Source organism: Corythoichthys intestinalis, chromosome 11, assembly GCF_030265065.1.
Source record: "Corythoichthys intestinalis isolate RoL2023-P3 chromosome 11, ASM3026506v1, whole genome shotgun sequence".
Classification (NCBI taxonomy): Eukaryota; Metazoa; Chordata; class Actinopteri; order Syngnathiformes; family Syngnathidae; genus Corythoichthys; species Corythoichthys intestinalis.
The window spans coordinates 6,131,524-6,150,963 of NC_080405.1; positions in this window are offsets into that span (position 1 = coordinate 6,131,524).

Genomic DNA, 19,440 nt, shown 5'->3' on the forward strand with positions numbered 1-19,440 from the left:
GAAGAGGTCGAGACGTGCGACGAGCAGCACCACCCGGTCGAGGCTGCAGACGAGGATGACGGGCGGAATCGACCGGTCGAGGCCGGAAACGAGGGCGACCGGCGTGGCGGTCGGAGTCGCCCGGCCGTGGACAAGGGCGACAGGCGAGACGAACCAAGTCGACCGGTCGTAGCAGGAGCTGGGGAAACGCCGAAACCGGAGCGACGCCATCGTTGTCCAAAGGCGGTGGACGAGGAGAGACGTCGGGGGCGGCGTACACTGGCGCTGGCCAATGAGCAACCACGGAGACTTCCGGAGGCGCCGGCACAGCAGCAAGGCTAGCGGCGATGGCCAGCAGCGTAGGCTGAGGACTGACCTCGGAGACTCCCGGAGGCGCAGAAGCGAGGTCAGTGGCGGTGGCGTCCAGCGGCGCCGGAAGAGTGGAGACCTCGGAGACTTCCAGAGGCGCAGGTGCTGGAGCGACGTCAGCAGTGGCCAAAGACGCAGGCACAGGAATGACGCCGTGAGGAAGGCCAAGAGCAGGCGCAGTGTCGACGAGAAGACCAGGGCCGGACGGGACGCCGTCGAGTAGACCAGTGCCGGACGGGACGCCGTCGAGTAGACCAGGGCCGGACGGGGCGTCGTCGAGTAGGCCCGAGGCGGACGGGGCATCGTCGAGTAAGCCGCAGGCGGGCGTACCGTCGTCGAGTAGGCCGCAGGCGGGCGCACCGTCGTCGAGTAGGCCGCAGGCGGGCGCCATGGCGCCTCAGCCGGGAAAGCCAGGGACGGGCGCAGCGGCGTCGACGGAAACACCATGAGGACGAACTGCTCCTCCGCGTTAGCGAACCACGCGGCCGCAGAAGACTCATTGAACTTCGGAAGCTCAAGAAAGCCAGAGTCCGCCATTGCAAAAAAATGTTCAAAAGTGCCTCTGAAACTTCAGCGAGGCTCGTCGGGGTCACCAGTGTAGCGGTAAGACGTTGGATGGAGTCTATATGCCGTGCTCGGCGGCTCGTGTCTCTTGTCACTCGCTATGAACTCTGCTAACTCAGCCGGAACGCACACGGCTCTCAAGTGTCTGTGTCACGTGACTGTGACGCACAACATCTCCCACACACAAGTTCGGTGGGTGAATTATGTCATAATAAAGGGTCCCCACAACTCCACCACGGTACTCTTATTGAGAGTTTTCCTTCGTGTCCTACTACACCTGTCCTCACTCTTAACCCTGAACTCTTCTCAGTCTGCTTTGGCTAATTTTATTGGTCTTTCCTCACTAGTCTCACTTGGGTCAATTCCTCTTGCCAACTACAGAATAGTGATCTATCCCTAGTGTTGTCTCTTTGAATATTTTCCACCCGCATATCCCAGCCATTTCAGCCGATAAAATTGTTAAATCCAATGTACTTTCTGTGTTTATTGTACTATTTTACCTCTTCCTACTACCATTATTGGGCACACCAGATTCTCCTCCAAAAATGTTCTATTGCTGTCCTGTTTGTGGGGGAGTAAAAATACGGACACTGCGATATGCGTTACAGTCACAACACCAAATCACTTTTCCTCTCTTCTGCCCTCTCACTCTATCGAAATCCTCCCTTGTAATAATTTATTATATCCAACCAATGATGGCAGGTTGTTTTGCTTAAGAAATCTGGTGACCATTTCGTAGGCGCTATTCCAGCTTACAGGCTTGTCCGTGATAAACTTGTGAGGGGGCAAGCCAAGGAGTGTTTGGTTCTTCTTGAGTGCATTTGCGCCTACTGTGCTCCTGTGATAGTTTGAGCTCTTTCTAATTTTGGCAAAAAGTCTGGCAGCTGTTGGTACCTTCAGAGCATGTTGTGATGTGAGATTTAGTACGTGGGCAAAACACCGTACATGCTGGAAACCAGTTAGATCCATTGCCACAGTCATATTACAGGCATTATCTGTCACAATGACAGGGCTTTTCGAGTCTATTTCCACTTGTCCGCAGCTCACGTCAATATTTCTGCAATGTGGGCGCCAGTGTGTGTTTTGTGCATTTCACGGGTTTGAAGCACATATGAAATGCGCAGTGATCGTAATGAAAGACACTGTCGCCCTGGAGGTCCAGCCATCGCAAATAAGACCTAATCTTTCTACTGATTTGAGGGCATTCATAACTTTAGCCCTAGTCCTGTCGTACAAAGCTGTAATAGTTTTTCGGTGAAATGTTTCCGACTGGGAATTTCATAGCGGTGCTCAAGAGTGCGTAAAAGAGCGAAAGCCTTCATTTTCGACAACGCTGTGTGGCCGTAGAGTCTTGCAAGTATACATTGATATGCCGTGCGTGATCGCCTTTGCCCTCGAGAATTGAAAGGGAGTTTTGCCTAAAGTAAAGCCCCCACGCTGGTCTGACCAGAAGGCGGGTTATAGACCCTACTCACGTGATGTCACAGCCACACCCCTGCGCCATGTTGTCCGTATACTCGTCATGTTAATGTATTAGCGCTTCGTAAATTCCTCCTATTATGGCGTGTTTTTCTGCTCGTTAACATTAATAATCAAAATGGTGAAGTCGTGTGTGGCGGTCGGTTGCAAAAACAGAGAAGATAGACGGAGAGACTCGAAGTTTTACCGTATTCCGAGAGACCCGGAGAGGAGAGCGAGATGGACTGCTGCAATTCGACGAGAAAACTGGTCTCCAAACGACTACCACAGATTATGTAGTAGTCATTTTATATCTGGTAAGATGCATTTAATATATATTTAGAGGGTTTTGGGCTGACAACCACAATTAAGATCATTGCTAGGCTAATCGCCGACAACATACACTCAGACGTTGTGAATGAACTACCCGAAAATATATAATTATAAGGGGATAATAAGACAGTTGTCATACAATTAATTTAGAATTTCACTATTGAGGTCAAAAGCCAAAAAATAAATTCAACTAGGGACAATCTGGAGTAGTGCTATCGCACTTCATATCTATTACATATTATATATGTATGTAGTGAGAGTGCTATCGCTAAACCATATAAACATTAAAAGCCCTAGCTCCATTGACAAATGACATGAAATACATTAGACTTGACAGTGGATGTTAGCAAGAACAAAAGATTTTGAATTGAAAATTTTGTAACTCACCTTCCCGAGCACAAGATAGATTCCTGCCGAATTTTCGTGGACGAGGACCTGTTTCACCCAACCAGCAACGAAGTATTTATAAGCCTCCAAGCTCTAAAGTTTTTCATACTTTCGTGAGAATAGGCTGTTTTTGTTTGGACAAGATAGTTGTAAATATCAGGGTAGCTAGCAGATGTCAGGCAAAGACGGTGAAGACAGCGGGTCGAAAAACATCGATTTAGGCATCAAATATGGATCTGGCGAATGGATAAACTGAAGCTTTTCCACATAACGCCTTTTATGCGACGCATCCAATGAGTTTACAGCGTCAGATAACACCGGGGCTTCCATGAATTGCTCTATAACTTGCACGACTAATTGAAAACAATGAGAATAAGTCTAAAAAATACGGACAATATGGCGGCCGGATACAGCGACACGTCATTTTGTGACGTAGGTGAGTAGGGTCTATCACTAAATCAGGGTGATGCCGCTGCAAGTGGCTGTGCATATTCGTTGTGTTTCCAGTGTACCTGATTGTCGTTAAACAATTGTTGCACACAGCAATGTCCTTGTCCAGCTTTGTTCCTTCCTTATTGGTGTAAAATCCAAAGTGTGCCCACACTTGTGATTTGTAGGATGCTGGTCCACCTTTTAACTTATTTTTTCCTAACTTTTTTTCTTCCGCCATTCTCAACTTTTGTTTTTCAACCTGTAATAAAGGCTCAGCCCTCTTCCTATTATTATTGCATTAAGGTGTCGCTATCGCACAATGCCTGTTTATGCTTGTGTTGGATATAGACCCCAATCACGTGACGTCACAACTCCGCCCCCCGACTGGTGTCGCCATATTGTCCGTCAGCTCATCGTGTTTACATATTACCGCTATGTACATTCCTCCTATTAGCAGGTGTTTTTCTGCTTGTCTAAGGAATCACCGCCTAGTAAACGAACCCAAAAACCTTCCTGACAATCATTACATTGATTAATCAAAATGGTGAAGGGATGTGTGGCAGTTGGTTGCAGTAACAGAGAAGATAAACTGTTTTTTTAGTAGTTGCTGTGTGCCCATTGTTAAAAGGGCAAATCTCGAAGCAGCACGGTTTGTTTATCTCGGTCCATGATGCGTTTGTGTCGACAGCCATTAGACAGCGGCAAAAACATCAATATGATGCCAACACGATCGCAGATATCATCAGACGGAGACTACGAAGCTCGTCGCCACGGTCGCGCAGCAAGAAGTTGAGTACAACAACAGATGTTGTGCCAAAAAATAGCCACCCTGCGTCAGGGGCGGACTGGTAATCTGTAGCTTCTGGAGGATCACAGAACGGCCGTTGCTCTGGCGGCCGCCATACATACATCACTGTTTTTATCACCTCTATATGAATATCTACAGTCCGCTTCCAATCCGACAGGTGGCAGCAATGCGCCTGGCTGAAAGACTTGTGGCCCACGGAGGGGCGGGATAGAGCGATAAGAGCTTTGGCGGACTTTCTAGTTGCCACAGGGCTGAGATGGAATGAAGAGCGTTACTTGCTAGGTATATTGGCAATTGTTATTCACCAGGTAGCTACAATTTAAATGAAATAAATGGCAATTAAAGGGCTAGTGCCAGCAAAAACATTTTAGCTGTAAAACAACGTATGCACACGCAGCAGCAATATTAATTCAGAAGAAATATAACAAAATATTAATAAAATGAATGGTTTTACTTAAAGTTGTTTAGGTAGTTAAATTGATATATTTTTAATCGTTTATATATCGTTTTGTTTTCTGGTTAATACTTTCCAAAGAAGGTTATGTATACAGGATTTGTCTTGAAATGTTTATTGTATTTTCACTGAAATTTATTATTTGTGTGGCAAGATTAATTATGGCATGAACACTGAAGTAATTTTATAGACACAGAGGATAGGTGTTATTATAATCAATTGGAGACATAAAACTTGCTTTAAAAAATAAATTCTTTTATTTGTTTATTCAGGGTGATTATAGAGCTAGGGCAGAAGATGAATCCAACTCCAGTTAAGCTTTGCAGTACTTTGAGCGCCCCAAGTCAGACAGTCACAGTCTAGACACATTTTCTTCATTTTTCTCTCAAAGTGAACGAAATTGATGCATTTTACAATAAAATATTTTTTTTAATTCTCCCGGGGGGGGCATGCCCCCGGACCCCCCTAGAGGGTCTGTGTACAGCGATTCTTGTGGGCTGGGCTGAGTCAAAATCCAGGGCTGCTTTTTAGTCGCAGTCAGCCCCTGCCCTGCATGAAATGTCCCCCCTGACGGGAGCGCCCACACGGAAATGACTGTCTTGTACCGTTAATATGCATTATTTTACTCTGCTTGGACTAATAAATGTCATACCTGTGCGATTGTAATTGGGATATGGTCGTGAAAACCTGTAGACTAATTTCTGTTCACAGATGGTTTTGTGGCCCAGTCCTTGATTTGTTACTAAAATACATTACTAATATTTTGTGTAATTTAATTATTTAAAACCGATCTTGCAGTCGTAAATCCATTACTGTAATGCGTCCATGAAAACATTTGATGTTTTCACATCAATAAAGCGTTATAAATAAGCGCTCCCGGCAGGGGGAACATTTCACGTGGGGCAGCTATTTTTCGGCACACACGGCCCGTTGTCGATCAAATTTCATTTTACAATCGTGACAACGGTGACGCTCAGTTGACGAAATGTCAGTTTATATTCGGGCCGGTGCCGGTTTTGGGTACCCAACTCCTCATCATGACATAAACTGGAGTATGATTGGAAATTTTGTGGTCTCAGGACGAGCTCTGACGCACGGGACCGGACGGGAGGAAACATCGGTTTGGGCATCAAATATGGATCTGGCGACTGGGTCGACCGAAGCTTTTCCATTAAACGGCTTGAAATGTATGAAAGTAGCCTAATTGAGTTTATTCCTTTTCTTGTATTATTAGCATACTGGTTTTATACCTGGTTTCATACTTCATGCCCTGTGGAATTAGAATTCCTAATTTTTGTACATCAAGGAATTCAGGACAATATAAGGCAAATTAAAGCCATTCTAAATCAGCAGTGGATTCTAATCGCCTTTATTCCTCTGCTCTGACCGGCACACCATCCTGGTTACGGTTAGTCCTTACCACGAACTAGCCCTACAACATCACCTCACGAACACAACCCGAGTCGGGTATCTTCTTCTCTGGACAGCTTACGCGCACTTCATCGCCACCATGAGCATCCCCAGCGGACCGCCAAAGAATTGCTCAACAAACATTGAGCAATTTATAGCATCCATACTCCATAGTATGGCCAGTGAGTCAAATAAAAGTATCAATACCTGGCGGGAGCGTATTGATAACACATCGGGTTGCAAAAATCGAGATATTGTCACACTGTGCCAATGACATCAAAAAGCATGCTTAATTCATGTGTGGAAGCGATTGATTTATATTTTCAATGTTTTGAATCCCCCGCCATGAAAATGAGTGACTTCCTGGATTGAGGACGAATGCGAATGTAACGTCACCCTGGTCAGCATCTCAATACAGCATTGCTTTATATTATATATAGCATGCAGATGGACTGGATTCAGCTGATTTCGCGGATTCATTCGAATTGTTTATCAATTAGTTTATTTTTTGCATGACGCCAGCCAAATGTGCTGCCGGTTTTTGTTGCCGCACCAGGAAGAGGCTTTTTGGGTTTCAAAAATTTCCCGTTCCCCACGGACATTGGCCAAAACAAGTCTTACAACTGTGAGACTATTGGACTTACAAGGAAGTACTGCTCCGTTACTGCTTCTCCTCTTGCCTTGGCCCTTTCCTTTTGCCTTTTTTTCCCCTTGTGCCATCTGACCTGTGCCTTTTGTCAACCATGGTCATTCCATAGTTCCGCCCCTGTCGGCCTCTGATTGGCTCAAATGGTGTCTCTCATTTTCATTGGCTTATTCCTCAGTCTGTTTGAAATGGTCAGAGTCCTGCAGGTGCCATTCATGAGTGTTCTGATTGAAGTCAATTAGGCTTGAAGTTCAAACACAACAAATGAAGTAAAAAAGCAAAACAAAAATGCAACCACTGATTATATGTTATCATTTACAACATTGAAACTTATACACTAACAGTGTTAAGCATCAGCATTCAGCTTTTTTATGGTCAAATATTTATTTGGAAAATACATATATATACATTATATATTGGACTTCCATTCCCCCAATGAGTGACACCGATGCCTATTTGACACACCTTTCCTTAGATTTTTGGACCTCACACTTATCATGCCAAGCATTATCAAATGCACTGGTGTCAAACTGACTCCATAAAGGGCCAAGTGGGTGCAGGTTTTCTTTCCAACCAATGAAGAGGACACCTTTTGACCAATCTGATCTCTTACTTGGGTAATCAGTTAAATGTTGTCAGGTGCTGCTTGTTTCAACAGAAAAATCATTGGTTAAACTGTTTCCACGGTATCTGTTGGAACCAAATCCAGCACCCACTTGTCCCTTTGTGGAACTGGTTTGACACCTACGAATTAATGGGATGAGCAAACAAAAGGAGGTAAAAGATTGAAAACTCGCCAAGTCAATCAATTTTAGAGCTGTATACTGTAGTTGTTGTTAGGTTGGACATGAAACGGAATTATATAGAGCAGAGGTTGCGCTAGACTTTTTCGTTGTCTGTCATTTTGACTGACAGTGTCATAAAAATCCGGTCATAATCTATTTTTACCCGTCACTTACATTTTTAAAATGATAATAATGACATATTCAATAGTATTTAGTTTTCATTCATTTTTAATTAATATTCTGTCCGAACAAGCTTAACAAGAGGCAAACAGACAGCGGAGTGCACCAATCAGCGACGGGCAGACATGACGTTAGCAAAGCGACGAGGGCAGGACGAGGGACTTGCGCGCGGAAGTAAACATACAAGGAGTACGGAGTTTATTCGACATGGCTAGCGCGAGACAGACTGTTGTCAATGATTCGTGTCGATGTGTTTTAGCTCATTTAAAACTGAATTTACCGCAGATTGAAACATATTCTTGGCTCTCCCGTTCGCCATCCGTGTTGTTCTAGAGACGACTTTCGGCGCGCAAGAGTGACGTTGCTCGTGAAGAACACGTCACGCAAATAAACAAATCTGATTTGTCGACTGATTTTGTACCTACTCCAGAGGCTGTGCCCCAGACTTGTCTCTCAGTGTTTGAAAAATACAGGGAGAACAGTCTGGCCGTGCTAGGCAAACACTCAGTTGCCTTGACATTTTTCCAAGTAAGGCCAACGACGAAATGCATCAAGAAAGACAATAGCTAATTAATATGCTCACTCGCCGCCACCCTGTCGTCTGGGGTGTGAATTGCAACCTGTCAAAATGACGGATGGACTTCAGTTTTTTCCGTCACCATTTTAAAAAACCGGTCAACGACGGAAAATATTCGGTTAACGCGACCCCTGATATAGAGTGACACGTCATTTGTAATATGCTTTATGCGCCACATAGTCAGGTGTTACCAATCAAGGTTGCTACTGTCAATTTAAGTTACAGGCCTGCAGACCATACTTACATTCAGTGCATTGTTTTTGGGCGTTACTACTTTTTTTGCATGCCTTAAGGCTGTCATGTATATTTATACACTTATGCAGCTTTGAAGATATATGTTTAGACATTGGGTGAAATGAAACACACTTTTCATTATATTTTTTGTCCCCATCTAGGATATCCAAAACACAGCATCCCAACTCACAACCAATTAAACTTGGAAAGAATTAGAGGAAGACGCACAAAGAAGCATAGGAGCAAAAAAGTTAAACAAGGACTCTGTAAGTATACAATATTACAGATACTACTCCGAAAACTACAATATCCTGAGAAATTAAATTTGAATTGCAGAAAATACAACTAAAGGTGAATTTGACATATTAAGTGGATGAATAAAATGCAAATCAATAAGCTATATATGTTTTTTGGGGGGTATTTTTCTGATCAGGTCTTACTGCTTAAAAAAATAACTTTTACTTGATATTAATTTTTCAGGTAGCACCTGTAGTTAGGTTGGACAGAGACTTTCTTGATTTCTCAAATTTTTTTGTTGTAGCATTAATTAGGCTTTGCCTTTACTAGCTACAATGAAGGAACGTTGGTGGAATGAAACTTTTACTGTAATGTTAAAACCCCACCCTGACAACTTTTAAAATCACAAGTGAAAGATTACATATTAGAATGTCCTGTCATTTATAGGGGTGCATGATATCCATTTTTTTTTAAACCAATAACTTCCTGCTCCTCAAAACTGATACCGATAATATATAATTTTTAAATGTATATTCAGTTTTTGAATACCTGGAGGTTAAAAAAATAGGTGTGGATTCAACATAGATTTGCCTTTGACCTAACTAGATTTTTCATGATGACATGAGCATTATTATAATCAGGGGTGCACATATTTTTTTTGCCCAGGTTCTCAGAGGAGGACCTGGAGATGTGACTTGGTCCTCATTGAGCTTGAGAGCCGACCCGCCTGATGCGATGAAATTATGACAAGCTTTACTTAGAGCCAATTACCTTTAATTAATTATATAAACAATTAACGCTTGATTAACATCAACTGGCACAAAAAAAGTGCCATTACTTTGAAGTGAAATGTAAAGAAATAAACATAAAAGCACTAATTCAAAATAAAGGGCATTCATATGCGGCTCCCACATTAACTCCAAGCCTTTGTAAAAGTGGGATGTCCTCCTCACAAGAGCTCATTGAACGTGCATGTTTAGCTTTGTGAAATGCGAGCAAAAACACGTTTGTCAGTGCATGGCGCTGTTCTTCAATAACTTTTTTCCGCCACTTGTCCATAGCGCGAGTGGGGTCCTGTGTGACATCGATAGTTTGCTTAATTGCCACATGCTGTTTTTTTTCGTGCTATTCAAAGTTTGGATGGCTAAAATTCTTTGACCCTACATAAAATGCGCTGCTCTTATTAACGACATTGGGATTCTCCTGGCAAATGTTGCACCACATTTCCGTGCGAGCAACATTTGTTTCTAGCCATGATACCTCCTGCAGCCACTTTTCAGCAAAAGTCCTTTTTTTCCCGGTAGTTCCAGTGACATCTCTGTCGTCTGTCTGTCTTTTGACGGGAGCAGGGGAACACGGAAATAATTACTCAGTGGGGCCTGCCTCTTTGACATTTTGAGAAGTGATTTTCTCGTGTCCGCCGTAAATACAGTGGTCAGCCATCGGTACGCAAAAGCGTATGGAACCCGTTGAGGGCCAGCGCGTTTGTCTGCGTCCAGTGCGCATGCGCGCATGCGGACCACTTATGTGCACCCCTGATTATAATGAACAAAACAAAGACAAGTACAGTCTCGACTTTAAATAAATTGCCAATATTTATTTTTTCAAATAAAAATAATTTGAGTCAGTCACAATCAATCAATGTCATTGAAGAGGTGTTCGCTGAACAATGAGCACAGAACTAAAACATTAACCCAACAGGTATTGTGCTTTGCCATCAGATAAAAACATTTGATGCTACAGGAAAGGAGACTGTTATGGTTTTGGTCGATGAAACAATTTAACCAGGCAATTATGGGATAGCAAGCCTATCAATAACCAAAAGGCCTCTCAATAACTTGTAAAAATAACACTATAAAATGCAAACATTTGCTATTTGCCATAGTAAGGTTCATCACTCAATGATCGAAAAATAAGGCCTCTAGAGCAGTAACAAAACTGCATAAGCCAAGGCTAGGATACAAGTAAAGAAATACTGTCCTTACAGTTAAATGATTATAAATTTAACTGAAACAAAAAGTGCATTAAAACTCTTCACAGTATCCAAAAGTAAATACCTATGACACTGAAACAAGTTATACATTTAGTGAAAGCACTGTCCTCATGATCAAATATGGTAGAACAAAAAAGCATTAATGGCTTGCCTTATAATAATCCATAAAACGGCAGTGAGGTGAACCCATTATCAATGACGCATGAGGTTTCTTCTCTGTACAGTATGAAATCCTTATCCAGCCACTGTGCCGTCAGACCAAGCATGCTGACAGGACTAACACTACATGTCCATTTGTCCGTGGTGAAACATACAGTGCCTTGCAAAAGTATTCGGCCCCCTTGAATCTTGCAACCTTTCGCCACATTTCAGGCTTCAAACATAAAGATATGAAATTTAATTTTTTTGTCAAGAATCAACAACAAGTGGGACAAAATTGTGAAGTGGAACAAAATTTATTGGATAATTTAAACTTTTTTAACAAATAAAAAACTGAAAAGTGGGGCGTGCAATATTATTCGGCCCCTTTACTTTCAGTGCAGCAAACTCACTCCAGAAGTTCAGTGAGGATCTCTGAATGATCCAATGTTGTCCTAAATGACCGATGATGATAAATAGAATCCACCTGTGTGTAATCAAGTCTCCGTATAAATGCACCTGCTCTGTGATAGTCTCAGGGTTCTGTTTAAAGTGCAGAGAGCATTATGAAAACCAAGGAACACACCAGGCAGGTCCGAGATACTGTTGTGGAGAAGTTTAAAGCCGGATTTGGATACAAAAAGATTTCCCAAGCTTTAAACATCTCAAGGAGCACTGTGCAAGCCATCATATTGAAATGGAAGGAGCATCAGACCACTGCAAATCTACCAAGACCCGGCCGTCCTTCCAAACTTTCTTCTCAAACAAGGAGAAAACTGATCAGAGATGCAGCCAAGAGGCCCATGATCACTCTGGATGAACTGCAGAGATCTATAGCTGAGGTGGGAGAGTCTGTCCATAGGACAACAATCAGTCGTACACTGCACAAATCTGGCCTTTATGGAAGAGTGGCAAGAAGAAAGCCATTTCTCAAAGATATCCATAAAAAGTTTCGTTTAAAGTTTGCCACAAGCAATCTGGGAGACACACCAAACATGTGGAAGAAGGTGCTCTGGTCAGATGAAACCAAAATTGAACTTTTTGGCCACAATGCAAAACAATATGTTTGGCGTAAAAGCAACACAGCTCATCACCCTGAACACAGGGTGAAAGGTTCCAAGGTTCAAGGGGGCCGAATACTTTTGCAAGGCACTGTATGTTAGCATAGGCTGGCGAATATTTTCCGCCCATAGCACAGCCACATATTTGTAAATAACCTTTACCAAAACAAAAGTCATTTCTCGACAAAGTAATTTCCAACAACTGAAGAATTGCTTGATCTGGACGATCTTTTTGTGGGAACTTGTTGAATATTTTTTCAACTGCTTTTAGACCTAAGTTGGTATCAATATTAGTATATAAAGAATCAATATCTATTGTAAATAAAAAGGTATTTTTAGGTACTAATTTATTTTTGATCTTATTCACAAATTCATATGTATCTTTTATGTAGCTATTGTGTAATTGGGATAATGGGTTTATATAATAATCAATACATTCCGTTATTCTATATGATTCTGACCCACGGTCACTTAATATTGGTCTGCCAGTTGGAACTTTATGTGGAATAGTCCACGTTTCCAGTGCTTTATGTATCTTAGGTAAGAGATAGAAGAGGCGTGGGCGAGGGTTTTCTGGGCCCAAAAAATATATCACAAACAAATGCGATATTTATTATTATATAATTCTGTTATAATATTTTTAATTAATGTTTGCGTTCGTTTTACTAAAGATTGAGGGATTTTTTATATAATAATCATTATTATTTAGTTGCCTATTTGCCTCAAAAATATAATTCTATCTTGTATAACAATTTGTCTGCCTTTATCTGCAGGATTAATAATGATATCTTTATTCTTAGGCAAAAAGAGGCGCTTAAAATATTTGCAAAGTGATAAATTATTTTTGTCTTTATGTAAGGGTCGGTATTCTGTCAATAATTATTAATGTTTTAGGGTTGGCCATGTTTATTTGAATTTTTGCAGAGGGAAAAAAAAGATAATGGTATCATTAGAAAGTTGTTATAACGTGCAATAATTCTAGTCTTTATTTTTCCTATTGTTAGTTTGATATGTTAGTTTTATCTGTAAACACTCGTTTTATTAATATTTGATGTTGCAGAAAATATCTTATTCATTTTTCAAATGTATCTTAAAAAAAAAATATATATATATATATATATATATATATATATACACATTTTGGAGAGTGGTAAATATAATCTATCCAAACTGTATAAAATTTGCCTTGTCACCCAAGGAATTATAAAATAATGGGTAAATTTTACACATACTACCTCTTCATTAACAGTAACAACTATCACATGGAAAAATAGGGTAATATATACCCCAAAGAAGTTAGAATGGTGTTCGAGAGGTGTCAGGCGAAATGCAAAGTCCGAAACCTTTTCAACTAGAAAAAAATAGTACAATTCCCAATTGCAACACCAGACGCATTTTTTTTTAATGAAAATGATGTAAATTGTTTGTGCTACAACGGTTTTTTAGATACAGTATTATGGTTTTTATTGAGATATTAGTTTCCTTAGCTTAGCTCTCGCGGCTAATGGAGCGTACCAACCCTTTCAATAACAGAGGGTTGTCTTAACAACTAGCACGATTATAACACAAATTCGTGTCAGTTTTGCAGTAAAATGGGGGCGTGGGGTTCAGATATTAATATCGAGTGATGACGTTCCTCTAGGCCCCTCATTTACTGCAAAATGGTTCTGAAGTGGTGCCATTCGTGTGTGTGCTACGTCCATGCTAGTTTTTAGGACACCCCTCTGTTAATGAGTGGGTTGGTACGCTCCATTAGCCGCGAGAGCTAAGCTAAGGAAACTAATATCTCAATAAAAACCATAATACTGTATCTAAAAAACCGTTGTAGTGCAAACGATTTACATCATTTTCATTTTAAAAAATGCGTCTGGTGTTGCAATTTGGATTCGTGCTTTTTTCTAGTTGCAAAATGTTTGGACTTTGCATCTCAACCACTGTACCAAAGCCATTTGTACTGTGCTCCAAACTGCGCATGCGTCAGACATTTGAGCGGGCGGGTGGAACAGGAAACTGCTGGACTGCGCATGCGTCGGACGTTTGAGCGGGCGAAACAGGAAACTTCTGGTCTGCGTTTTCCTTTTGCTCCAGTTCGGAACATACAGAAAAGAATACTGGCAGAAGTGAAGGTAAGCAATTTTTACATATGGCGCTCTGTATTAAAACGTGCATTCTCATTTATGGGTGCTATTTTTGTAACACAGACAAAATAGCTTGCCATTGTTGTTGACGTCGTAGCTACGACTCGTAGGGCCATTGCGCTGTCAAATTTTGCTCCCTTATAAAATTTTGCTCGCAAAACTTTTGTGGCCGTTAAAACGCCCTCCTTTACATTCAGTTGGACTCTCAATGTTATCCAATGTCGTTTTTTTTTTTCCCCCCACTTTTTTTTAATTCCTTCATTCATTTTCCATGTCGCTTTTCCATAACAAGGGTCTATTATGGTATACGTTCATTTGAGTTGTATTCATAAGACTCCTGATAATGGCTTCCAGCATCATAGTTTGTATATTGTGACTAAATATTGCGCTGAACGAGTTGTTAAAATGTTTAAATGTAGTTTGACTGGTCTGAGTAAGTTTTATGTGTATTTCGCGCACCTATTTTGATTGGGAATGCAGGTTCTCTTTGCATTGTTGTGTTAACTGTAAGAATAGGGCCTCAGTAATACAGAATGAAGCACCTTTCTTCTTGGTGACATTTTTTGAGAGGTATGGGTATTAGTTTTATAGTATTTTCACGATATGATACTTATGTTGTCGAAGCTTATGACACTAAACGGCATGGTCCGCACTTCGAATCTGAATGCCTGACTACTTTTAAAAAAAAAAATAATTTTGACAACAAGAAGCCACAACACAAACCATAAAGATAAAAGAAAATAAACACATATGCTAAGGGGTGTAAAATTCCAAATATTTCACATCAGGGAAAAAAGAAAACAATAATACAGTAAGCAAGTATTCACAAAAAAAGTTTGTTTTTCACAAACATGAATTATTCTTTCCGCTTTCAGATTCTTTGACTTAGCAATGTGTCCATATGATGTCACCGCCTAGTGACGTCAACAACAATGGCAACCTACTTGTTAAAATTTTACAAATATTAACATTAAGAGGGCTTTTAATATCAAATTATTATAAGTTTTATTAACATTTATCTTTAAAGAACTACATGTCTTTCTATTCGTGGAGTTCTTTAAAAAAGGCAGCGGCAGCAAACCTGGGTCAGATAGTACTTTAAGAGTTTTACAAAGTACCGTTACTCATGTCTTTTTTTCCTGTTTTTGTTTATTAGGTTGTTAACTGAATTATACATAATCCCTTATATATATTTCTTCCCACGTTCATGTCTGATCATTTCTCTTGTACAAGTTTTGAGTGAATCAAAAGTGATAATATAATTTGTAGTGATGCACGATAATACATTTTTCAACCGATATCGATAACCGATAATGTCACGCCGATAATTTTATTCAAATATATAAGTAAAATTTTAAAGTATACAAAGATCAAATGTTACTGTGCAAAAATGTAATTTAGTGCTATTTTTTCCACATCAAATGTGAACAAGTAGTAAATTCCAACATCTAAACAATGGCAATGACATTGTGTAATGGTAAGCTTTTGGCAACAATTACTTCGAGAGTAAACACCCAAGTTGCACAAAAATGCCTTAAAACTAAGCCATCCCTAACATATATCACATTACTACACTGCAAAAACATCTACTTAAAACTAGCAGAATTGGACAAAACTGTTGATTGCGCACATTTGGAGGCTAAATCAAATTGTTGCTCCTCTGGGGTTCAGAGGGGCAAATTAGGTGAACCAATTGGACTTGTAGTGTGACTGTGATGACAGAGTAGAGGACATGAGTTGAGCTACAAGCTGTTTTTACTCCACAGCAAAGGAAAAGTAATTTCTTTTACAAACATATATGTACACAACAGAAGTTAACAAAAGAAATGGCCTCCAAAAGTACAAAAAGTCCAAATGGCCATTAAAAATTTCAACCATTAGCATACACATTTTTTAAATATATAAATACACAATAAAATGTGTACCTTGCTTTTAAATTCAACATATGAAGCATATTTATACATTGGAGAATGGATATTCTTAATACATCTGTATGTAACAACCATTTTTAACATGTACCGACTGGTTTCCGCTAGGGTATGCTACATCATCATCTTCCTACGCTAGGCCGTTAGCTCCGCAGGTTAGCATACAACACCATCCCGTTTGACTCCAAAACGCTCAACAAACATCGGTTTTTTTGCTTTTCACACCGTATATTATTATCCCAAACCCTTTCTAACATTAATAATATATGCTAAACAGATGGATGCAGAGTTTTAACCAACCTGTGATGACAGAGTAGAGGACATGAGTTGAGCTACAAGCTGTTTTTACTCCACAGCAAAGGAAAAGTAATTTCTTCCTCTGTGGCGCCTCCACTCTTCGCCGTCAGAACGCAACATGCGCCATCCGCAGGCCAAAGTAGGAATTACATTTAACTCAAAAGAGCTTATGTTAGAATCAATTAAAATATTTCAAAGTATATAATTATCGGATTGCATTATCGGTTGAATTTGGTTTTATCTGGATTATCTGTGTGACGTCATAATTGCCATTATCGGCCGATAATTATCGGTGACCGATATTATCGTGCATCTCTAATAATTTGTTAACAGTTGCTTTGCTGTGCACAAAGTTGAGCTCCTTACTAGCTTAACAAACTACAATTTAACATCAATCTGAAATGTTAAAAAAAAAATGTTTTAGATTTGAAGGAATTCGGTCTTATGTAAATCTCTGAGTTACACTAACTGTCTTTTCACTAAATTGTATCTCCCTACAGACACAGATCATTGAGAAGAAGAGGGATGCAGTTGTCTGCTGCCTAATTGATTACCTCGGTGAAAGACGAGAAGATCTTTTCCATGACTGCCAGGTATGTCATATTGATAAGACATGATTGACTAACTCAAGGGATCCTCTCCTCTGGTCTCCTCAAAATAGGACACCTTTAAATTTTCACCACAACTTGAACAGTTATTTACAGTGTTGTTAATAACGGCGTTACAATATAACGGCGGTACTAACGGCGTTATTTTTTTCAGTAATGAGTAATCTAATTAATTACTTTTCTCATCTTGGCAACGCCGTTACCGTTACTGAGGCGGGAAAGGCGTGCGTTACTATGCGTTACTAAGTTGGTTGAATTAAAAAAAGTCTGAGAGAAACGGACTCACGGGGACGAGAGCAGAGCAGGAGTGGGGAAGACGCCGTTGCAACCGCGATGCTAGGTGGCTCCAATAATACCTGACTGCAGCCATAGCCGACAAACTACACCCACATGACACGGTAGATATCATATTATAGAACTAGATGCAAATGACAGACACTACTGCATTGCCAACATGTTTTAAGGACTACATGCGTTTGTAAACAGCCGCCATCTTAAAGCAGTAGACCTCTCAGGAAGGCCCTGATGTAGAGATCCTTCCTAGCGAACCTAAGTAATTTTTTTTTCATCTAAAATGCTCCTAAATCGGCAAAATCTTAACTTAAATCTATCTTTAAATGATGAAACAGTTTTAAAACTTACACATGTTTAAAGTAGACAGAAGGGAACTAATGCAATAACGGGAGAAATTTTAACAACTTTAATGATTGATTCACAACTTTAAATGACTTCCACACATAGCAAAGGTTACTAGCTAGTTATCGCAATACCCTTCTGTCTAGTTAAGTGGAGGGTAAAGAATTGGGCTAGGGCCAATTGTCCCCCAAACCCTTTAAGCTTCACATTGTGTGACCTGTGTTGTTTTTTTTTTTTTTTTTTTGAGAAAAAAAACTATATATCACTAGTTACTTTGCCAAGTAACTAATTACTCTTACATTCAGGTAACTGAGTTACTAACGCAATTACTTTTTGGGAGAAGTAATTTGTAACTGTAATTAATTACCTTTTTAAAGTAAAATTAACAACACTGCATGGCACTAAATGCGTTAGTAGACAGTCGCCATCTTAAAGCAGTAGACTTTTTAGGACGGCTCTGTTGTAGAGAACCTTCCTAGCTAACCTAAGTAACTTTTTATCTAAAATACTTCTAAATCGGCAAAATCTTGACTTGAATCTATCTTTAAATGATGAAACAGTTTTAAAACTTTCATATGTCGAAAGTAGAGAGAAGGGAACAAATGCAATAATGGGAGCAATTTTAACAACTTTTAACAGTTGATTCAGGGTAAAGGGTAAATTAGGGTAAAGAATTGGGCTCGGGCCAATTGTACCAAAAACCTTCACAAAAAACTTCACATAGTGTGGCCAATGTTTTTTTTTTTTTTTTTTTTTGAGGGAAAAAAAAAAGTAATTATCACCAATTACTTTGCCAAGTAACTAATTACTCTTACATTCAGGTAATTGAGTTACTAACGCAATTACTTTTTGGGAGAAGTAATTTGTAACTATAATTAATTACTTTTTTTCAGTAAGATTAACAACACTGGTTATTTAATAGTAAATGAAATAAATAAATGTGTACGCTTTTTGTTTCTTCCTGTAACATTTAGGAATGTGAGGACTTCACAGATAAAACCATTAAGGTGATCGTGATGCACAGTAACATGGCTGAGGAGGATCCGTCACATGTGTCTATTGTGATTGAGGGGAACCAAGTGATGGAAGGATGTGGAAGCCGAACAAAAGCATGTGTTCTGCTGATGGGACTGATAATATGCCCTCAACCTCGAATATCCAAAGCGGCTGAAGAACAGGTTTCAAACTTTTCAAAAGCTTTTTTTGGAACTTGATGGAGCAAACCTACTGAAGAAGGTACACAGTCTCAAAAATAAGCTAATGCAATAGACAGACATACATTTCCAGTTCCAAGAGGATGAACTTCCTCAAGTTCAAGGTCTAGTTCAAGTTTATTGTCCCCTAAGGAGGGGAAACTTATCTTCGTTTTCCCCTCTCCATTTGTTTTTTTGTTTTTTTCCTCATCCTATATCGGACAGTGAGAGCAAGCACAGACACTAAACAGTGTTGGTGTTCATCTATCTGTTCTATCTTTATCCAGATGTTCGAGACTGTACATGCACAGGAACAACTTGGTTCAGTTTGCATGTGTGCATTTGTCAATTATTGAGAAACTATTTTAAGCTGTAAGCTTATTGCGTTATCAAACGGGTTTATTTCTTTGAAATGTTGCATTATTCTGTATTTTTTTTATCATTTGGTTGATCATTGCTGCATGTAAACATGGTGGTTCAGTCATTTGTTGTATAAATGCACCTGGACTGCATATTTTGTCAGTCACTTGTGTAGAGCTGAAGTGAGAGTTTAGCCTTATTGAGTTATCAAACGGGTTTATTTCTTTGAAATGTT